The following is a 24,640-nucleotide window of genomic DNA, read 5'->3' on the forward strand; positions in this document are numbered from 1 at the left end:
ACCACTGGACCACCAGGGAAGTCCCTATTTCATTTATTTTTACAGTGACCCTATTACTTCTCTTATGGACCAAAAAGAAAGGAAGGTTTATTTGGGAGAGTGGGAAGGAAAGCATCAAATACTAATTGTGCAGTGGCTGAACCTGGTATATAAGGATATGGTGATCATCTGGTTCTGGTTTTAGAACCAAAAGTTGCATCCCAGGAGCCTCCTCAATCCTGGGTAAACCAGGGCAGTTGGTCACCCAATACAAAGAGCTAATACACACAGCAGGTCCAGGCAAGCGAAAAATCCAAAGATCATTCGAGTTAAGAGGAGATACAATTTGCAAATTTAGTTTCTCAAGGCCTAGTTCCTACAGCTGCAGTATAGGATCTCTTTCTTTCTATTAGACTGCTACTCCATTGAAAGGTTGCAGCTACCTGGAGACTTCCTTTTAAGACAAACTCTATATGGTTATTTTTAAGTTGTTGCTTTGAGGGAACCGAAGAACTTAATACAGTCCCTGGCCAGGTAACGCTCTGAGGTCTCAAATATTATTTCTCTGGGAAACCTTATGCATGGTACAGGAGTTTAAGAGTAACATTGTCTTCTTGCCTTAATTCCTAGAAATTCTGTACTGGGAATCTCAGGAAATAAACTACGATAGGAGTTAAAAAAAAACCTGACACATATTTAACCTTCCTCGTTATCAAGGAAATGCGAAAAATATAACAATGAAGTTCAGTGTTTAACAAGTCAGTAAACATTTTGAATCGTATTAATAATCACGCAGATTTCAGGAAACTGTACACTCATCTATTGTTGGTGGCACTGGTGAAAGCACCCAGTGAAATTCAGGGAAGCTATTAAACCCATGAAGTTTGTGTAGCAACATGGAAATGTACTGGTATGTGAGGCTAAGTGAGAACAGCTGAGTTCAGAATTAGGCCTTGCAGTGTTTACTGCAACAAAACATTTTTGCATAAATGTCACCAGGGCCTGGGAAAGGACTTGGAAAAATAAAAACATCTGATGTGTTAAGCGGAAAAGTTGTGGTGTTTTGTTTGTTGTTTTTCTTTTTCCCTGACTTCTACTGGTTGCTGTTTCATTTGTTTGTACAATAAATGCAAAGGAAGGCCCCACAGTGACCCACTTTTCCGTCTTTAGGGGGCCTGCTGCTCAGGACCGGCTCTGCCCCCTCTTAACTGGCCAGGCGTCTCCAGACTGAGCAAATCTCCTTCCTCCAAGCCCCCTCGGCTCTTGGTTCCTCCCCTCCTGTGGCCCTCATCTGGCTCCACCGCGACTGGGTCGTATAGTCTGGGGCCTTGAGGGAGAAAACCAAGACCCACCCCCTTTGTGCTCACTCCATGCATCTGACAGCCAATTGCACCTAAATTAATATTTGTTGAATCCAACATTTTGATTTCCTGTTTCTAGTTTCTCTGTCTGCAAGAGGCAAACAGGACAATGGAAGCCTGGGTGAGGTTAAAAAGGCCTGAAATATTTCAAAGCTATGGAAGAGAGAGGCAAGGGGAGGGTGGGATGAATTGGGAGATTAGGTTTGACATATACACTACCATGTGTAAAACAGATGGCTAGTGGGAACCTATGGTATAGCACAGGGAGCCCAGCTTGGTGCTCTGCAGTGACCTAGATGGATGGGATTGTAGGTGGGGAGGTGGGAGGTCCAAGAGGGAGGGGATAGATATATACATATAGCTGATTCACTTCATTGTACAGCAGAAACTAACACAACATTGTAAAGCAATTACACTCTTAAAAAAAAAAAAAGGATGGGTGGAGGGTGGGTGGTGACACAGCCACAAAACCTCCAATTAGACTTTTTATTATAACAATTCATTAGAGCATAATTAAATTTCTTACTAAATGATTAACCGTAAGGTTAGGGAAAAAAAAAGAAAAAATTCTAGGTAATTTGGAATTCCTCATAAGGGATGTAGGAGAGAGGGGGGCAAAATACCAGTATATCCCGAAGATCCACAGACCCCCAGCGGTGGGTGTTGGGACATTAAGGAAGATGGAAACACTGGAGTTGGACGTTACATCAGCCAGCACCTAGTTCCACCATCCATTGTATAGACAGAGAAGCTGAGGTCAGGAAGTGGAGTGAAGTACGCCCAGCAAGTTGGCCCCAGTGCTTCCTGTGTCCCTTCCACCCTCCACAGGCCAGCTTCATCCACAGCAGCAGCTATATCTCTGGCATGTCAAGGCACCAGAAATTTCTGTCATGCATGGGTCAGTCATTCTCTTTGGGAGTGGCATTTCATCTGAAGAAGTTGTGCTAGATATTAGTTCAGTTTCCTGAAAGTGGTAACTTGTGAACTCACTGTGGGCCAGGCTGGCTCACTTTGTCTAAAGCCTAGCCTCATTAAAAAACTAAAAATAGAGCTACCATATGATCCAGCGATCCCACTCCTGGGCATATATCCAGAGAAACCTATAATTCAAAAAGATACATGCACCCCAATGTTCCTTGCAGCACTATTCACAATAGCCAGGACATGGAAGCAACCTAAATGTCCATCAACAGATGAATGGATAAAGAAGATGTGGTACATACATACAATGGAATATTACTCAGCCATAAAAAAAGAATGAAATAATGCCATTTGCAGTAACTTGGATGGACCTAGAGATGATCATACTAGGTCACCTCTGTCTGAAGTAAGTCAGACAGAGAAAGACAATTATCATATATCACTTATATGTGGAATCTAAAAAAATGACACAAATGAACTTATTTACAAAACAGAATGACTCACAGAGAACAAACCTATGGTTCCCAAAGGGGAAAGCGGGTAGGGAGGGGATAAATTAGGAGTTTAGGATTAAAATATACATGCTACTATATATAAAATAGATAACCAGCAAGGACCTACTGTATAGCACAGGGAACTATACTCAATATCTTGTAATAACATATAGTGGAAAAGAATCTATAAAAGAATATATATATATAAATCACTTTGCTGTATACCTGAAACCAACACACCATTTAAAATCAACTAGACCCTGGTGGAGACGTGGAGAAAAAGAGATAGATTTTTATGGAAAAGGAGGGACTAGGGAGAGAAGCCCAGGGAGGTTGGACATGGATGGTGGAGGGGAGGGATGAGGGCATGAGGTCAGCCCATGGTGGTGGGTATAAGAAAACAGAATAGTGTTGGGTGGTAGGCGGTCTTCTTCCCCTGTGCCTCTTCCTTGTAATAAACTACAATCTTGGGCAAGTCTTCCTGAGATTTGGCTTCTACCTTCATCAAATAGGGTAACAACACCCACCCTCACTACCAGTTTTTGTGAGGATCAAATGCGGCAAGGTCATAGCACTTTATAACCAGTCTGTACCTGCTGGGCCAATGGGGAGGCTGGGCCAGAGAAGACCGGTGTCCAGCTCGATGTCACATGGCACCTCAGGAGCCAAACTGTGGCCACAACAGTGTCCGCACTCCAGTCCAAGTATCTGATGATGGAAAGTTCTCAGATAACTGTCCAAAAGGCTCATGGTTCTCATTGGACCAAGGTCATCATCCCAAGTGGCCCAGTCAATAAGGTTTGCTGATGGACTGGCTGTGCATCTGTGCTCTGAACAAGAGTGCTCAGAAATCCTGATCTCGAGAGCCCTCCTTTTGCTCCCAGGTCCCAAACTTCCACCCTCCCACTTTATTGTAGACTGAGCAGCGTTTCCCGCTATTGAGGTGTGAGGGCCCAGTTCCTTCTGGCCCAGCACACAGACTCCCAGGACACAGTGTGGGAAAGCACCAGGAGGGAGACGTAAGGCCGAAGTGAAAGAGGGGCTGGAGGTTGGTGCAAAAACAATGGGGCAAAGCACCTCATGGACCATAAAAATGACTGTCACTTACTACACACAGGCTCTCTTGTTCTGTGTGCCTTATGTTTAATCCTCACAAGAACTCTATACGTCCCCGTTTTACAGATGAGGAAACTGAGGCACAGAGTAGTTAAGTAACTTATCAAAATTCTCACAGCTAACATTCCGTTGAGCCAGGATTTGAACCTGGGCATGCTGATACCAAGAGGCCCTGCACTTTACTACTGCACCAGGCAGCAATCTGGTGATACTAGGGAAAATTCCAGTGAAATGTTTATCACCCACATAGTGTCATCTGGCAAAAATAAAGCTGGAGGAGGTGGCAAGAGTTTGGCCTCACTCCCAGCTCAGCTATTAATGTTCTGCTCAACCCCAGCAAGGTATATGGAGCCTCTCTGGGTCTCGGCAACCTGGCCATAAAATGGGATGGGGGAAGGGTGGAGTAAGCTGCAGTGGGTGAAGTTTAAGAGAGCCTTCACATCCAGTGTGAAAAATCCCCCCATTAAATCAAGAGTTTTCCCAACGACATCATGTGGTTGTCTGCTTAGGTCAGTAGAGACAAAATCATGAGGAAGTTGGAGGCTTCCAAGTCATTTCACAAAATATTTTCAAAGATGAAGAGAACTTGTTAAAAACAATGGAGGCATTTTCTCTTATTTCCAAAGGAAATGATTCAACCTAACCAAAGGTCACTAATGAAAGAGATGAATCCAATCACGTTATAAACATTAGAGATTCGGCATCTGTTCCCGGCTAGCTGGAGACACAGCCTGGTCTTCTGTTGTGTGTGTGTTCCTTCTAGAGGATTCTGCTGCTCAAAAAGAACTTTTTTTAAAAAAACTAAGATTTTCCAACCTGGTGGCATTAGAATCACCTGGAAAACTTAAAAACAAAACAAAACAAAACCAAAAAAACAAACAATGACTGGACCTCAGTCCCAGTGACTGAATGGGAATCACCCTCTGGGTCTAGGCATCAGTATTGTTTTCAAACTAAAGTCTCCCCCACCAGTTCTACTGAACAATCAGGGTTTAGGACCATTGTTTTAAAATAGCGGTTCTCCCATTTTATCACTCCAAGAATCATGTGGAGGGCATGTTAAAGACAGATTGCTCAGGCTTCCCTGGTGGCACAGTGGTTAAGAATATGCCTGCCAATGCAAGGGACACAGGTTCGAGCCCTGGCCCGGGAAGATCCCACATGCCGCGGAGCAACTAAGCCCGCGCGCCACAACTACTGAGCCTGCGCTCTAGAGCCCGCAAGCCACAACTACTGAGCCCACGTGCCACAACTACTGAAGCCCGCGCACCGCAACGAAGAGTAGCCCCTGCTCACCGCAACTAGAGAAAGCCCGCGCACAGCAACGAAGACCCAACACGCCAAAAAATAAATAAATAAATTTATAAAAATAAAAAAAAAAAGACAGATTGCTCTTACTCACTAATTCCTAAGGCTGGGGTAAGGCTCAGTAGTTGACATTTCTAACAAGGGGACCAGTAGTTGCTGGTCTCCTCCCTACTTTGAAAATCACTGTAGTAAAGCTGTGTCTGCTGTTCAAAAGGCCTTTCACATCCAGTGGAGCAGGGCCGCTCAGCCCTGGCTGTGCATTGGAATCCCTCCGGAAGTTCTGAAACATCCCGATGCAGTAGAGGCACCTCAGACCAACTAAATCATAATCTCTGGGGGGTAGGACAAGTATTTCTCAAAGCTCAACTGATTCCAGTGTGCAGCCAGGTTGAGATCCACTGCAGGTGTCACACACGCTCACACACACAGCTGTGAGGAAGGCTGGAAACGCTTATTCCTACTTCATTGCCGAGAAAAGTGAGGATCGGAAAGGCTGAGGTCAGCCAGCTAGAACACCGAGGGCCTAAAGTTTGAATCCAGACCTCTGGCTCCTCTTCCTGTGCTCTTTCCATCCACACTACACACAGCCCGTCTCACACCCACCCACTTGGAGCAGGCTGAGACCCGGAATAGGTGTGGTGATCACGTGGGGCTGAGGCTCTGCCCACGGGAAACAAGGAAGGAGAAGAGTGAACAGATAGGCACCACTAGACATAAAACAGATAAGCAACAAGGATTTACTGCATAGCACAGGGAACAATATTCAATATCTTGCAATAACTATAATGGAAAAGCATCTTAAAAAGATACATATACAGATATATATAACTGAATCACTGCTGTATACCCGAAACTAACACAATATTGTAAATCAACTATGCTTCGATAAAAATTTTTAAAAATTGAAAAGAGAAGGGGAGCAGAAAGTGCCTCTTTGGCATCAAGATTATTTGGAGCTGATTATTTTTAAGAAATGGCAGGCTGGAGAATCTCTGAAAACAGGCCAGAAGTTGCCCCTTTGTGAGGGAAATTTACATTTGTAAGAGAAGTCTCCATTTGTAAGGATGTCTTCCTGGAGGAAGAGAAAGAAGACTCTAAATCTCCAGAAACTGTGTATCAGTGGAGAAGGCACCAGCTTAAATCTGCATAACAAACCTTACCCTTGTTTCCTGGGCTTTTCCTGGTCGCCTTCCCTAACTGGCCCCGCCCAACATCTTTCTTTTGCCTTTAGCGGAAGGTGGTGTTTAAGGTGGTAGCTTGGGACATCTTAGGGAGTTTCACTCAGTTTTCCTGGGTATCACCCATGTATACATGAGGTGTACATACATATTATTAAACTTCTGTTGGTTTTTCCTTTGTTTTTTTTTTTTTAATTAATTTTTATTGGAGTGTAGTTGCTTTACAATGCTGTGTTTGTTTCTGCTCTACAGCAAAGTGACTCAGTATATATACATATATCCCCTCTTTTTTGGATTTCCTTCCCATTTAGGTCACCACAGAGCATTGAGGGTTTTTCCCTGGTTAATCTGTCTGTTACCCATGGGGTCTCAGCCGCAGAACCTAGAAGGATAGAGGGAAATGACTGCTGCTCCCCTCCACAGCACAGTCCTACAGCCTTCCATGGCAACAGTGGCAGGCAGCAGGTGGTAATCCCCGCCAGACCCTGAGTGATGGGAGGTCGTCTTGACAGATGGACCAAGCTGGGTGAGGCTGGATGGAGCTGGGGGGCAGGCAGCTCTTCAGTCTTCAGGAGGTTTCCACCCCACTGTTGGGCCTACCTTTTGAGTTCCCTGAGGTTGCTCGATGCCTCTTTGAGGCTTGAAAACATTTGGAATCGCTCCCTGCAAAAATAATTACAGAGTCAACTAGACAGCTCAGTCCCCTCTTCTATGCTGTGATCCACCTGACCCCTTACTCCTTTTAAAAAAGCATGGTGGTGGGGACTTCCCTGGCAGCCCAGTGGTTAAGACTCTGCGCTCCCACTGCAGGGGGCTCGGGTTCCATACCTGGTCGGGGAGCTAAGATCCTGCATGCCACGTGGTGTGGCCAGAATAATAAATCAATAAAAAACATGGTGGAATAAACGGAGATAGACCCTTTGCTCTTCTGATGGGGGCGGGGGAGGATGATTTACTCAGATGAGGTCAGGCTGGCTACGGAGACATTCCAGACACTTCGACCCCAGCAAAATGCTCCAGGCTTCTTTGCCACAAGCCTGACACAGGGACTGTCTATTTTCTTGAAGACCAAATGCTCACCAAAAAAAAATCAATTGGGATCCAATTGACTTAATCAAAAATTAATTTAAAAAGCAATCAATTTAATCAGAACTAACCAAATTTTGATTAGATTAATTAAATCAAACCAATTTAATAAAAAAATTTAAATAGAGGTGTAGAGGAGAGTGCATAGGTTGAGATTCGGTGTGCTTACAGCAGTGTTTTGCAACCCTGACAGCACGTTGTAAACTCCTGAGGTGCTACTGAGGCCTGAGTCCAGCCCAGTAAATTATTATGATGATTTAATTGGTTTGGGGTGTGACCTGGGCAAGAGGACTTTTTAAAACTTCCCTTTAAAAAATATCTCTTACGTATATACACATACATGCATATATTTAATACAATGGGATCATACTAAATGTATATATTATTTTTTAAAATAAATTTATTTACTTATTTTTGGCTGCGTTGGGTCTTCATTGCTGCACGCAGGCTTTCTCTAGTTGCAGAGAGTGGTGGCCACTCTTCGTTGCAGTGTGCAGGCTTCTCATTGCGGTGGCTTCTCTTGTTGTGGAGCACAGCCTCTAGGTGTGCGGGCTTCAGTAGTTGTGGCACACGGGCTTAGTAGTTGTGGCTCGCGGTCTCTAGAGCACAGGCTCACTAGTTGTAGCGCACGGGCTTAGTTGCTCTGTGGCAGGTGGGATCTTCCCGGACCAGGGCTTGAACCTGTGTCTCCTGCATTGGCAGGCGGATTCTCAACCACTGTGCCACCAGGGAAGTCCTACTATTTGTTTTCAAATTTGCTTTCTTCGGGGACTTCCCTGGCAGTCTGGTGGTTAAGATTCCACACTTCCAATGCAAGAGGCACGGGTTTGATCCCTGGTCAGGGAGCTGAGATCTCACATGCTACGTGGTACAGCCAAAAAAATTTTTGCTTTTTTCTACTTTACTAAGTAATATTATTCTACAAACATTTTTATATGTCACTAGGTTCTTGTTTACAGGATTATTTTAACTTAGACATTTTAAATGTACTCTTACACTTAGTCTAAATAGTACATTTTGTACACTCTAAATGTATTATTTAGACCTTTAAATGTCTAAATAGTGTTTCATATTGTGGATTTACAATAATTAACATCATTCTATTAGGTATTTAGTTTAACCTTTTCACTGTCGTAAATAATATGTTAGTAAACAATCCATTACGTAATGTATTTTGTGCCTAACAATAATTATTTCCTGAGAGTCAATGGTTATCATCTACATTAAACTGTCAACACGAGTAGAAAATGGCATTTCAATATTGATTCTTTGTTTCTTTTTTTTAAAAAAAAAATTATTGGCGTAGTTGAACTTTTGTGTATGTGCATGGTTGCATTATGTTTTGTTTTAACACCATGTAGTTGTTTCTCTGAATTGTCTCTTTGAGTGCTTCGTCCTCCGTATCCAGGGAGGAGGTTGGCTTTCTGGACTTGCCCTTGCCCCTTACGGTGACATTCACCCTCGTCTTTCAGAACCTGATGAACACATTTTGGGTGACATTCTAGACCTTCTTAAAACAGTACCTTTATATTCACTCCAGACCTGGTATTCCACAGGCAGCTGGTCGTGCGAGCACACAAAGATACTGGAAGCTGGAGCGAGGATTCAGCCACGAACAGGAAAAACAGAGAGGAAGTCCCTCCTCCCCTCCCCTCTCTTCAATTTCTCTCTAATGCTTCTTTATGGCAAAATCTAAAAGGATGCCTTGACAAGGGGATCTGGGAAATGGAGTCTGCAGAGTCCCTGCCCCAGCTTTGCTAAGCAGCAAATAAGAGGGTGGTTCAATAAGTAGCCTACGGAAGGGTAAGACCCAAGCGGCACAGTGCCCTCGGGACATGACTCACCTGGATTTTATTACCCATCTCTCTTATCTTTCTCTCCATGCTCACGGCCCTCTGGTAGTTCCGTTCATGAGAATGGTTCATTCCTAATGCCGACAGGCGCCTCCATGTATGGTCGGCTTCATGGTCTCTGAGATGTTCTTCCTTCCATGGGCTGATCACCATGTGCCCTCTGATAGGCTATTTGCCTCCTGGTTTTGGAAGAAAACTCCACCAAGGCCCACTAAGTCGATGTTAACTCCAGATGGCAAAATGACACATACCAAACAGGAAATGAAATGTTTCCCTTGCTATCTCTACAGAACACGAGACTGTCAACTTGACCTTTGGAGAATTTTCATATGACTTGTTGACTTTCTGCCATCAGAATGTCATGTTGCACACAATTATGGCTTTCCTCTTCCTGCTGAGTCTCTGCGTCATGGTCACTCTGGCCACAGAACGCTGTAGCCAAGAATAGTCGAAATGTGCCGATCAGCTTTGGTCCCTCTGGGTGGGAGTCGCCCATCGGTTCTCCTCTAGGTCATGCCCTGTGTTCGCTCACGCAGAAAGGAACCAGTGTTCATAAACCCAGTGGCTTTCCAATTCCACCTGCTTTTCAAGAGTGTTAATCCCATCTTTCCTACTCCTCGTTCTGCTCCACTGAGCCCCCCTCTGTGTCCCAGCAGCCTGCCCTGCAGGTCCAGAAGCCAGAGATGTGGATAAGAAGGTGTGCGTTCCTCAGCGTACCATAGATGGCTTCATACTCAGTTCCCAGGGAGAGTTCACCTGATGAGTGGTCGTGGGAACCTGGCTCTAGCATTTGCAAACTCTCTGTCAGGATATAGCTTTCCACCAGCTGAACTGGAGAAACTCCAGCCCCACCACATCCGTGAGGAAAATGAAAGAAAGGGTAATGTGGAAATTAACTAGGGATATTGCACCCCCTTCTCTGCCCTTGCATCTCCTCTCCTCCCCACTTGCCTCTGGGAATTTTTTCACAGCCTGCCTTCTGAACCCTCTTACTCCATATTGCTTATTCACTTTGTTTACCTTTCATGTCAGATTCCTCTTCTGTCTTTTGCTTTCTCCTTGAGACTCAACCTTGCGTCTCCCCTTGTTTCCATGCCTACCCCACCCAGGACAGCTCACCAAGACCTGTTCAGCTACACCAGAATCTCCTCTCTGGAACGCCCACCTCTATTCACTGGGGCCACTCTGACCTGCAGAGCAACATCTTCCTCAAGTGCTTTCATTCCCTTCCCTCAGATTTGCTCTGCGCAACTCAGACAGAGGTTCCCTCTCTGACTCTGTTTAAGGCCCTTGCCAGAGCAGCTGGAAGGGTGATTTTAAAGGAGGAGGATTTGCTTGGGCAGGGGCGAGGGCCATTTTTCACCATCGTCAGCCATTCCCTTCCCCCAGAAGTATGCGATGGGAACTGCAGGACACAACTCCGCAGAGCCTTGACCATCCCTGGCCTACTCATCCACCACCCATCTCAACAACCAGCCAGCGGCTCTGCTGGGTGCTTATGATGAGCAAAAGCTGAGGTTTGAGTGCACTAGGGGGTCTCATCTCATCACTGAGGTCCACTCCCCAGAACACACGTTCTTCCCCCAGACTCCCAAGCACTTGCAGGAGACAGTATTTTCGACAGACAGGACTCTTTCTGGCCCCTTGGCTTTTCTCTGATGCCTCCACCAGAAGCGGCCTGATAGACTTTGCTGGGCCAATGTGTCGTAGAAAGCTCCACGTGACAAATTCTATTTAAAATTCGGTGCCAGAGAAAGTCCCGTTCCCTCAAGGAGAAGGTGTGCTCCTGCCTCTTTAATAAAAAGACTGATGTGAAAGCAGTCTTTCCTCTCCACAGGGTACACTGAACCAGGAGTAGTGACAAAATTGGAGGAATTCCAGCAGCAGCTTCGTGGTCCATTCACAGAGTCCTTTCTATGGGCTTGTGAACAGAGCCCATCTCAGCGTGCTCACCCCCTCCTCTGTTGCTGTTGGCTCCAGTCTCCGTGCAGGGACGAATGATTACAGGGAATACCAGAAGCCCACACAGAACCTCGGGATCAATAAGGTGTAAAAGAGGGAAGGAGGGAAGCTTCCATCATAGGTCTCACTGTAGGCTAGATTGGCGAACAGCAAATGAACGCATGTGTGAATATATGAGTGAGTAAAAGAACGGACAAACAGGACTTCCCTGGCGGTCGAGTGTTTAATTGCAGGGGGTGCGGATTCAGTCCCTGGTCGGGGAAGTAAGATCCCGCATGCCACGAAGCCAAAAACAAAACAAAACAAAACAAAACTTAGCGAGGTCGCTATAAAAGAAATGTACAAAAATGCTTTTCCCCTAAGCTGTCACTAACTAGTTAAACAGAAAAACTGAATACAAAACCAGTTCAAATCTCCACAGAAAAAAACACACAAAACAGTACTCAAACTACAAATACAGTTAACACAAAAAGTTTAGGACCAGTATAAAGAAAACGGCAAAATATCCCTACGGAACATATAATAATATTTAAATAAATAGCCGTGCCATATTCTCAGAGGTGAAAACATTATTAAAAGATGTCACCTCTTAGGACTTCTCCGAAGGTTCAGTGGTTAAGATTGCACTTCCACTGCAGGGGGATCAAGTACGATCCCTGGTCGGGGAACTAAGATCTCACATGCCACACGGCACAGCCAGAAAAAAAAAAAAAAGAATGGACAAGCAAATCTATATCTGTAAGGTCAATTTTCTTCTGGCTTACGCTCTGCCTGGGGTGCAACTGAGATACTTTCTGCCCCATTTAGCTACCTCAGGCCATGAAAGGTTCCGCCACCCACCCTATGCTGGTCATTTTGGCCCTCAGCCCCCTTTGCATTCCTCCATGGGCTGCCCTGTGTGGCAGGAGCTGGGCCCTGCACACTGCATTCACATGCTGCACACTGGTTAGATTCTGGCCCCGAGGGGTGCTGGCAGGAGGTTGGAGGATGGGGAAGAGAAGGCTTTCCGAGCCGTTCTTGCAGCAGCAGTGGGGAGGGAGGACTCCTGGGCTCCAGCTCAGGCTGCCGTGATGTCAACAGTCTCTCCAGCCAGATGCTGGGGGCTGTGGCTCAGGTGGTGTCAGGACCAGCAGGAGCCCTGATCTGGCAGCCTGGCTTCAACAGCGGCAGCAGGAACGCAGGCTCTGACTTCCCGGGGCACAAAAGTGCTCGCAGCTGCACGGGTGCGGGCGCCTCAACCTCAGGGTATCTAGATCCCAGACTCTAGGTAACACCAGCTCCCTCTTAGCTCTCTCCTCTAGGCGTCATCCAGTCTCTTTTTCTGCTGCTCTGGCCCACAGAATGTAATCCATTCCCTGCATCCATCTCTTGCGAGCTGGTACAAGCTGGCTGCAGCCCCCTACGGGGAGAGGCGTCAGCTGTTTTTTGAAGCTTCTAGCTGAGCCCAAAGTGCAGCTAAATTGGGAATCCACTGCTTTAGAACAACAGCCCTCAAATTTTAACACTCTTCGGGATCACCTGGAGGGCTCGATAAAGCAGAGACTCCTGTGCCCAACCCACCCCCAGCTTCTGACTTAGTAGGTCCACCTTGGGGGGTCAAGAACTTACCCTTCTTACAAGTTCCCAGACGACGTTAATGTTGCTGGTCTAGGGAGCACACTTTGATTAAAAATATGCCACCCTTTTCAGTAATCAAGACAGTACAGTACTGGCACAAAAGCAGAAATATACATCAATGCAACAGGTTAGAAAGCCCAGAGAGAAACCCACGCACATAGGGTCACCTTACCTTTGATAAAGGAGGCAAGAGTATACAGTGGAGAAAAGACAGCCTCTTCAATAAGTGGTGCTGGGAAAACTGGACAGCTACATGTAAAAGAATGAAATTAGAACACTTCCTAACACCATACACAAAAATAAACTCAAAATGGATTAAAGACCTAAATGTAAGGCCAGACACTATAAAACTGTTAGAGGAAAACACAGGCAGAACACTCTATGACATAAATCACAGCAAGATCCTTTATGACCCACCTCCTAGAGAAATGGAAATAAAAACAAAAATAAAGAAATGGGACTTAATGAAACTTAAAAGCTCTTGCACAGCAAAGGAAACCGTAAACAAGACAAATAGACAACCCACAGAATGGGAGAAAATATTTGCAAATGAAGCAACTGACAAAGGATTAATCTCCAAAATACACAAGCAGCTCATGCAGCTCAATATCAAAAAAACAAACAGCCCAATCCAAAAATGGGCAGAAGACCTAAATATAGACATTTCTCCAAAGAAGATATACAGATTGCCAACAAACACATGAAAGAATGCTCAACATCATTAATCATTAGACAAATGCAAATCAAAACTACAATGAGGTATCACCTCACACCAGTCAGAATGGCCATCATCAAAAAATCTACAAACAATAAATGCTGGAGAGGGTGTGGAGAAAAGGGAACCCTCTTACACTGTTGATGGGAAAGTAAACTGATACAGCCCCTATGGAGAACAGTATGGAGGTTCCTTAAAAAACTAAAAATAGAACTACCATATGACCCAGCAATCCCACTCCTGGGCATATACCCAGAGAAAACCATAATTTAAAGAGTCATGTGCCACAATGTTCACTGCAGCTCTATTTACAATAGCCAGGACATGGAAGCAACCTAAGTGTCCACTGACAGATGAATGGGTAAAGAAGATGTGGCACATATATACTCAGCCATAAAAAGAAACGAAATTGAGTTATTTGTAGTGAGGTGGATGGACCTAGAGTCTGTCATACAGAGTGAAGTAAATTAGAAAGAGAAAAACAAATACCATATGCTAACACATATATATGGAATCTAAAAAAAATGGTTCTGAAGAACCTAGGGGCAGGACAGGAATAAAGACGCAGATGTAGAGAATGGACTTGAGGACACGGGGAGGGGGAAGGGTAAGCTGGGACGAAGTGAGAGAGTGGCATGGACATATATACACTACCAAATGTAAAACAGATAGCTAGTGGGAAGCAGCCGCATAGCACAGGGAGATCAGCTCGATGCATTGTGACCACCTAGAGGGGTGGGATAGGGAGGATGCGAGGGAGACGCAAGAGGGACGGAACATGGGGATACACGTATACTAGAGCTGATTCACTTTGTTATACAACAGCAACTAACACACCATTGTAAAGCAACTCCAATAAAGATGTTAACAACTAAAAAAAAAAAAAATGCCAGCCTCAGTTCCTGGTTAACTTCCTTTCTGGGAATGGGCCAGGTTTGGTTGAAATCAGTCTGTCCTAACCCTCTTCTTGCAGGTAGTAATTCCCACCCATAGGACAGCAGGCACGGTGAATGTCAGATGCCTGGGTGCAGTGCTTCAGCCTTGAGGATGCCCTGGGGGTTCTGCAGCCCCTGCAGCAGACTGTGAGTCCTCCCAGCTCCTCCCCCACCACACACTCAACCCCCTGCTCCCAAGGCGAAGGGTAAGTGGGTGGGGTTGGGGAGCAAGCAGCAAAGCTATCGCTCAGAAGGCCATTACCAGCTCCCTGGGGGCAGTCTCAAGTGCCTGACCCTGTCACCATGGAGACTGACCGTTATTGGTGGGCTGGGATCCAGAGGAATGAGGACTGAGGCTTGTCCAAAGGCTAAGGGAAGTAAGAGGCATTTTGTCGTTGGCCCATGAAACAGTATAAGAAAAGCTTATCCAGGTTTCTGCTACATTAGGTAAGAAGAGAACTCGGCGGGTTCATCAGGTTAGAAATAGGCAAAATGATGCGGCACATATTCTCTAAGGGACTAAGCAAACAGTGACTTTCCTGAAGACAGGGGTTTTGCATTACTCATCTGCGTCCAGCAGCTATACCCAGGGCGTGCAGGGAGCAGAGCAGGATTTCAATAGATGCTTGCCCCGCAGTGAGTGATGTACACCATTACATCTCAGAATCGGATGGAGCCTTCTTTCCCACATTTCATAGCATGATCTGAGGAGGCAGGGGTTGGTGACAGATTTCTGTGTATTCTAGGACAACTTCTTAAGCTTCCTAAGCCTCAATTTCTCATCTGTAAAACAGAGATGCTGTCTATCGTGTGGCACTTAAGTGACCTGATTCATTAAAAAATACTGAGCACAGTGACAGGCGGGTAATAAACGTTCACTGTTGTGACACAGTGAGCTGGGAAGCAGAAATGGACTGAAGTAGGCACCCTACCCTACCCCCAGTGCTTCTGAAGCATCCATGCAGCATCTAGGGAGCTGTGTAAGGAGCAGAGGTCCCCAGCCTCCCAAGGACCCCCGTGATGGGCACTGCCCCCTTCACATACTATGGTGAAAACATTCCACACAAATGTAGGAGCTGCATGTAAAAAAGAAAACCAAGGAGATCCTAAGAGAAAATTAGATTTTTCACATCTTTTGGATTTAATGTGGACAAGTCTTTTCTAAGCACATGAGCATAGTCAGAAAGCATAAAGAGAAAGAGTAACGCAATGACTCCACAAATATTTTTATTTGCATTAAGTCAAAAGGCTCACATAGGACATATAGGAGGCATCAATAAATATTGACTGAAAGAGTGAACAAGTAAGTAAAATTAAAAGGAAAATTAAGCACTGGGAAAATATTTGCAACTTTATGACAAAAGATTACAGGATTAAAATCCTTAATATAGAGAAGAATCTCATGAACTAATGTGAGAAGAAAATGAACACCTACAAGACAAAGGGGCAAAAACTGTGAACAGACAATTCACAAATATGAAATGCAAAAGTCCAATAAACGTAAGAAGTGGTTCAATTTCTTTGATTACACAAGTTGAAACACCCAAGATGTTTTTGCTTATCAAATTAAGAAGGATAAAATTATGCCAGCTAGAAGTAAAGGGTGCAAGGAAATAATAATCTTCATGCTCTACGACTGGGAGTAAAAAGAGGTATAGCTTTTTAAAATTGAGATATAATTCACATAACCCTCAACTCATCTTTTTAAAGTATAAAATCCAGTGGTTTTTAGTAGAGTCACAAAGTTGTGCAGCCAGCACCACTATCTAATTCTAGAATATTTTCATTATTCAAAAAAAATCTCCAGTACCCCAAAGCAGTCTCTCTCCATTTCCCCCTCCTCCCCAGCTCCTGGCAACCACTAATCTACTTCCTTTCTCTATGGGTTTACCTCTTCTGGACATAGTATATATTTGGAACCAGCAACATGTGGCCTTTTGTTCTAATTTCTTTCACTTGAAATAATGTTTTCAAGATTCATCCATGTTGTAGCATGTATTAGTACTTCATTCCTTTTTATGGCTGAATAACATTCCATTGCATGGATATAGCACTTTTTGTTTATCCGTTCATTAGTTGATGGGCATTTGGGTTGTTTCCACTTTTTAGCTATTATAAATAATGCTGCATGAACATTCGTGTACGAAGTTTTGTGTGAACAAGTTTTCAGTTCTCTTAGGTATATACCCAGGAGTGGAATTACTGAGTCTTATGGTAACTCTATGTTTCAACTTTTGAGGAATTGCCAAACTGGTTTCCAAAGCGACTGTGCCATTTTACATTCCCCCTAGTTTTATAAAACAGTTCTATTACTCCACATCTTTGCTAACACTTGTTATTGTCTGTCTTTTCAATTACAGCCATCCTAGTGGGTGTACAGTGCTACATGGTTTCTCAATGCTATATGGTTTCTCATGGTTTTGATTTGCATTTCTCTAGTGGTTAGAATGTTGAGCATCTTTTCATGTGCTAGGTGCATCCTTTTTGGAGAACAATTTGGTACTATGTTTAAAAAACTACTAAATGGGGCTTCCCTGGTGGCGCAGTGGTTGAGAATCTGCCTGCCAATGCAGGGGACATGGGTTCGAGCCCTGGTCTGGGAAGATCCCATATGCCGCGGAGCGGCTGGGCCCGTGAGCCACAACTACTGAGCCTGCGCGTCTGGAGCCTGTGCTCCGCAAGAAGAGAGGCCGCGATAGTGAGAGGCCCGCGCACTGTGATGAAGAGTGGCCCCTGCTCGCCGCAACTAGAGAAAGCCCTCGCACAGAAATGAAGACCCAACACAGCCATAAATAAATAAATAAATAAAGCTAGGCTAAAAAAAACAAACAAACAAACAAACAAAAAAACTGTTTAAAAAAAAAAAACAAAACTACTAAATGTGCATATACTTTGACCATAATTCCTGATTCTAGAATCCATACCAAGGACTAATTATGGATGGCTAAGAAATTTACCTGAAATGATGCTCATCATAATGTTAGGTAAAGAGCAAAGAGTTGGAAACAAAGTCTAACTATTGGGTGTTGATTAAATAAGTGATGGTCCATCCATAAAATGAATACAATAAAATAATTTAAAGTAATCCTGTAGAAGACTAATGACATGGAAGTATATAGTTAATTAAAAATATAGGCTATAAGGGGTGGGATGGGGAGGGTGGGAGGGAGGGAGATGTAAGAGGGAAGAGATATGGGAACATATGTATATGTATAACTGATTCACTTTGTTATAAAGCAGAAACTAACACACCATTGTAAAGCAATTATACTTCAATAAAGATCTTTAAAATATATATATATAGGCTATAAAACATTACAATCCTAATTTTATTTACAAATGTATAAATATGTGGGGGAAAATGGCCATAAAGACATCATAAAGATATACACCAAAATACTAATAATGATTATGGATACTTTTTTTGGTAACAGCTCTTTTGAGATATCACTCACAAACTACAAAATTCATTATTTAGGATATACAATTCAATGGTTTTAGTATATTCACAAAAGTTGTGCAATCATCACCACAATCAATTTTAGAACATTTTCCTCCCCTCAAAAAGAAACTGTACCAATTAGCAGTCACTGCCCTAGGTAACCATGAATCAACTTTGTCTCTCTAGATCTGTTGGACTTCCCTGGTGGTGCAGTGGTTAGGAATCCGCCTGCCAATGCAGGGGACACGGGTTCAAACCCTGGTCCAGGAAGATCCCACATGCTGCGGAGCAAGTAAGCCCACGAACCACAGCTGTGGAGCCCGCGTGCCACAACTACTGAAGCCCACACACCTAGAGCCCGTGCTCCTCAACAAGGAGAAGCCACCGCAATAAGAAGCCCTCGCACCGCAAAGAGTAGCCCCTTCTCGCTGCAACTAGAGAAAGCCTGCATGCAGCAACGAAGACCCAACACAGCCAAAAATAAATAAATAAATAAATTTATTTTTTAAAAAAAGATTTAGATTTGTCTATTTCGTGTATTTTATGCAAATGAAATAAAATATATGTGGTCTTTTTAAATTTAGAATACAATAGAGTTAGAGTAATGTTTTCAAGTTTCATCCATGTTGTAGCTTGAATCAGTACTTCTTTTCTTTTATGATTGAATAATATTATATTGTATAGATATACCACATAATTTTATTTATCCATTCACCAGTTTATTGACATTTGGGTTGTTTTCACTTTTGGCTGTTACGAATATTCTTGCACAAGTTTTTGTGTGGATACATGTTTGTATTTCTCTTGAGTATATTCCTAGGTCTGGAATTGCTGTGTGCCTTTTGAGGAACAGCCCAACGGTTTTCCCAAGTGTCTGCACCATTTTATAATCCCACCAGCAGTGTGTGGGGTTTTATTTTAGGAGGGTCCCCTTTTCTCCATACCCTCTCCAGCTTTTATCGTTTGTAGATTTTTTGATGATGGCCATTCTGACTGGTGTGAGGTGATTCCTCACTGTAGTTTTGATTTTCATTTCTCTAATAATTAGTGATGTTGAGCATCTTTTCATGTGCTTTTTGGCCATCTGTATGTATTCTTTGGAGAAATGTCTATTTAGATCTTCCACCCAGGTTTTGATTGTGTTGTTTGTTTTTTTGATATTGAGCTGCATGAGCTGTTTGTATATTTTGGAGATTAATCCCTTGTGGGTCACTTCATTTGCAAATGTTTTCTCCCATTCTGTGGGTTGTCTTTTCATTTTGTTTATGGTTTCCTTTGCTGTGCAAAAGCTTTTAAGTTTAATTAGGTCCCATTTGTTTATTTTTGTTTTTATTTTCATTACTCTAGGAGGTTCATCAAAAATGATCTTGCTGCCATTTATGTCAGAGAGTGTTCTGCCTATGTTTTACTCAAAGAGTATTATAGTATCTGATCTTACATTTAGGTCTTTAATCCATTTTGAGTTCATTTTTGTGTACAGTGTTAGAGAATGTTCTAATTTCATTCTTTTACATGTAGCTGTCCAGTTTTCCCAGCACCACTTATTGAAGAGACAGGCTTTTCTCCATTGTATATTCTTGCCTCCTTTGTCATAGGTTAGGTGACCATAGGTGTGTGGGTTTATCTCTGGACTTTCTATTCTGTTCCATTGATCTATATTTCTGTTTTTGTGCCAGTACCATACTGTTTTGATTACTGTAGGTTTGTAGTATAGTCTGAAGTCAGGGAGCCTGATTTCTCCAGCTCCATTTTTCTTTCCCAAGATTGCTTTGGCTGCTCGGGGTCTTTTGTGTTTCCTTACAAATTATAAATTTTTTGTTCTAATTCTGTAGATCAATTTGTATTGCCATCATAACAATATTAAGTCTTCCAATCCACGAATATGGGATGTCTTTCCATTTATTAGGTCTTCTATAATTTCTTTCAACAATGTTTTAGAGGTTTTGGAGTGTATGTTTTGTATTTCTTTTGTTAATGGGTAATGTTTTCAGTGTGGTAAAATATACAAAACATAATATTTACCATTTTATCCATTTTTAAGTGGCATTAAGTACCTTCACCTTACTGTGCATCTGTCATCAGCATCCATCTCCAGAACTTCATTTTCCCAAAGTGAAACTCTGTACCCGTTTAACACTGACTGCCCTTTCCCTTCTTCCTCCAGCCCCTGGTCACCACTATCCTACTTTCTGTCTTTTTTAATTTGATTATACTTGATACCTGGTATAAGTGAAATCATATGTACTGAGAGCCCTTCAATGTTTCCCATAATCTGTGAACTGGTATGTATTTACAATGGCTCCAACGTGTGGTTCATGTAATCACTTTGCTGACAACTTGGAAACTTGTCTCATTTCCTGCCTCAGAGTTGTGGGTCAGAACGTGATTGGCAAAAGTACCTTGGATTTTTTTCCATGAGCAGTAAGACCTGACACTTGTAAATACTCTGTATCTCTCACCCACCTTCATGATACAGTGCCTGGGGAGATTTATACCTATTCCTGGGTATGGAACAATGAACAGTGAAGGTGAATCCATTGACCTGTTGGTTAGCGATACCCCCTGTCTTCCGACTCAGGTCCCTGCTATTTCCACCCTAACCGTGTGATCTTCCTTTTCCCAGGCAGCACAGAAAGCAGGAAAGAACAGAATTCAACGGAGCAGTTTTGGCGAACAAGTCAACATGCAAACAGGAACAAGAGCCCTGGGACTTTCCTAAAACAAACAAAGCATTTAAAAGAAATAACAATATTTAGCAGAACTCAAAACTTCCAATTCCAGATTAGGAAAACAACTTGCTGCAACCAAAAACTCTCACATCACAGCACCAAAAAAAGGTACATTAAGTTTAAGAAATCTTTTTACGATGGGAAAAGATCAGTTTTCAGCTCCAGGAAGAACTACTGAGTCCTCAACTGATCCAACTCAATGGCCCATCCCAACTCTTGGTTCATTCCTGCTCCCCCAAGTGCCCGTTTTCCTGTCAAATTGTTATTGTCCCTAAGCCTTCACATTTCCTCTTAATCATATTTCTTCCCCTAGGCCCTTTTTCACTAATGAGTCAAAGCTCCAGGCAGCTGTCAAATATTCCTCTTGTGCAGGCCAAACCTTCCAAGGAGTGACACCACAAATTTCAGACGCAAATGGATGTGATGAAGCAATTGATGTTGGATTTGGCACGACCCTCGGCAGAGAAATGGAGCTGCAGGGGAAGGAGCCATGTGGGGCCAGGATACACTTTATTTCCAGAAGAGTCATTGGGATATAAATTGCACATGGCCCAGATTCAGAGTCTGGGGTCAAACATTTGGGAGATCATATGGTCCAGAGTCTCTCAGCCCAGCTACACTTGGGATCAGTAAACATCCTAGACCAAGGATCTGAAAACTATGGCCCGTGGACCCAATATAATCCTCTGTCTATTTTTGCATGGCTGGCAATCTTTACGTGATTTTTAAATTTTTAAATATTTGAAAAAAATCAAGTAATATTGTTGACATTAAAATTATATACAATTATGGGACTTCCCTGGCGGTCCAGTGGTTGAGATTCCACTTCCACTTCAGGGGGCGAGGGTTTGATCCCTGGTCAGGGAAGATCCTGCATGCCACAGAGTGCACGGCCAAAAAAAAAAAAAAAAAATTATATATAATTAAAATTTCAGTTTCTAAAATTAAAGTTTTGTTGGATACCACCACACCCATTGACCTATGCCTATGTCTATGGCTGCCTTCTTGCTCCAATGGAAGAGTTGAGTAGTTGTGTCAGAGACTGTATGGCCCACAGAGCCTAAAATATTTACTCTCTGGCCCTTTGCAGAGAAAGTTTGCTGTACCCTGTATTAAACTCTTTTTCACTAACCACAATAGCAAGAGAAGAGAAAGGAACAGGGGAAGAGCCAAACCAAACCACAACCATCACCTCTAAGATGGGGAGCCTAGCCTTGTCAGATAGGAACAGGGCTTGGGAACCACTAATTAGGTCTGGCCACTGAGTTTCCATGAGGGTCCCTCTGGATGCAGTGAGGGATGGGACAGGCCCAGTGACTGACCTCACTGTTGTAGCATCTCACCCTGCTAGGGCCCATCCTTATGACTCGGTGTGTCTCTGGACGACCATTATGAGAGTAGCCATTCCTCTCCTAGTCCCCAGGGGAGAAAAAGTCTAAGTTCAGCTCCATTTGGCAGATGGAGAATTTGGATGTTGGCTCAAGACCTTACGTGGAGTAGCAGCAATGCTGGGTGTAATTGACATACTCAAGATCAGTCCCCTCTCTAAATTCAGCTTCTTCTCTGGGCTCAGTCCTGTGTCCTGATACAGCCCAGGGCGGTGGATCATGTCTTCAGTCTTCCCAAGGGCCATCTTGTGAAAGATGGTTCTGTGAGGTCCCAGAGGTCAAAACTAGTACTAATGGGAGGAGCGATAGTAGATTTGAACTCAACCTGGGAAAGGCTTGGCTCACAATGTTTGCTGAGCAGAGCTGGATCCAGCCACCATGGGAGGCAATGAGCTTGCTGCTTTAGCAGAAATGCTGTGGGTAGTGAGAAAGGTGCTGGGGTCAGATGACCTCTGGATGCTAGGATTATCTGAATCAATTCATGGATTAAGGGGCAGAGTTTGTGGACTTGGACACTGCATGCAGCAGCTCAGAGCATGGTTTCTGAAGTCAGAGCTGTCCCAAGTTCAAATCATGGCTCCGTCACTTACTCGGCTTTACTTGGTAAAGCTGAGCCTCAGCTCCCACATCTGTAAAATGCGAATATGGTCCTTACCGCACTGGGATACTGTTAGGGATAAATCACAGCACATTTAGTGTCAACAAGAGGTAGCTGTTGTTGCACATTTATTATAAGAAATCTTCACTGGTTGTTGATTGCCTTATACATCAGTTGAGTCAAATCTTGGTGGGAAAATTTATCTTTTTGTTTTTCCAAAGCCATTTGAGGGCAGGGAATAGAGGAAATGAAGAAATAAGTAAAAGAGCTCTCTGCGATTACACATCAGCCTTCAGGCAGGAGATGGTGACTGTTTGTGTGTGTCTTCCTGGGATCAGTGACATCAATGTGTCCTTCGTCGAGACTGTTGCTTCAAATCAGGTTGTTGAATTTCTCCCCATGACTCCAAAGAGTTGGGCAAAGAGGAGAGATGCTCGTCAGATGCCTGATGGTAATGTTACGGACGATGGCTGGCAGGGATTTGGGAATCAGAGAACATCACGTTAATTTGTTTTTATATATTTCCCAAATGTTTTACAAAACCATTAATCAAGAGTCCCGTTTGGCTGGAAAACAAATGTTGGTGGTGAGTAATGAATACCAGCTTCCGTCACTTTTGTCCTTTTCTGGGAGTTTCTAAAGCTCTGGACTTGCTGGCTTAACAGTTTACTGCCACCAAGGGAGATTTTTATAAACTGCAGCATCTATGGGCTGCTTTACCGATATCAGGGAGCTAAGCCCACCTTTAAGAGAGCATAGGACAGGGCAGCTTAACTTCCTCTGCTGGGATGCACGTTTCTTGAATTCTTTTTAATCCAGTTCTCCTACTGGGTGCCAAACACTGTATGAGGCTTTGGAGATAACAGAAGTGAGTGGGGCAGTCATTGTCCTTAAGGGAACCACGCAGCTGTGTCCATGCAAAGCGGCCCCTGCCCCACGTGTGAGCATGGACCAGGAATGCCTCGTCAGGCTGGGGGGCCAGAGAAGGCTTCCTGAGCTAAGTTTGGAAGGTCATTAGTTAAGGGCAAGGGCATCAGAAGCAAAGTTGCTGCGTAGTCAGAGGCATGAAGGCTGGCGACAGCCTGCAAGAGCAGCCGAGTGAAGTCCAGTGGGTAAGGGAGGCAAGAGTTGGCCATGAAGCTGGAGTGATGGACGGGCAGGGCCTTACGGGCAGGTCTTTAATGCCATGTGGAAGAGCGTGGACTGTCCCGTGGGGGAAGCATGAAGGGTTTTAGGAAGAGAGGCGTCAATCAGATTTGCCCTTTTAAATAGACATTTTGTGAGCCACAGTGTGGAAGACCAGCTAGAAGGCACAAGCCTGGGCTTGGAGGCTGCTGAGGGGCTGCGGAGGCACCAGGGTAGAAACGACCCCTTCTCCTTTCCTTCGGAGCCCTCACCAGCTGCCCGGGTCATGTCCTCATGGGGGGGCGGGGTCACTCAATGTTTGCTGACTTAGCAGGAAGTTGTATCAGCAGACCCAAGTGTCCCGGGGTGAATGTGTGTGCATGTGTGTGTGTGTGTTTGTGTGTGTGTGTGTCTGTTTGATGGGAGTTTCCATCGACCTTGAAAATGACAGTGAAACCAGACATGCTTGAATTGTACTGCACATCAGTCAAATGTGAGTCATTTGCATTTTGAATTCAGGAGGCCCTCATTTAAGTCGGCCAGTGGAGGAAACATGGCTTCCATCATGGGGCCTACTTAATCACGATCAAATTCAGCACTTGTAGGTGTCATAGGTACGTGAGCGGAGGACGTGTGAAACAGCAGGGTTGACGGAGGGGTACATGAATGACATGAAACAGATTTTATGACATGAAGCAGGTGTATGGAGCATTGCCCACAGGCATCAGCTCCTTGCATCTGCAGAGCAGCCTTGTGTTACCGTCCTTCATACCTGAAAACACCGGAGTACAAGACTGGGTAGTAGAGAACACCCTGGAGGCCCAAGTGCGGCA

This window comes from Balaenoptera physalus (assembly GCF_965194825.1).
Source record: "Balaenoptera physalus genome assembly, chromosome: 2".
Taxonomy (NCBI): Eukaryota; Metazoa; Chordata; class Mammalia; order Artiodactyla; family Balaenopteridae; genus Balaenoptera; species Balaenoptera physalus.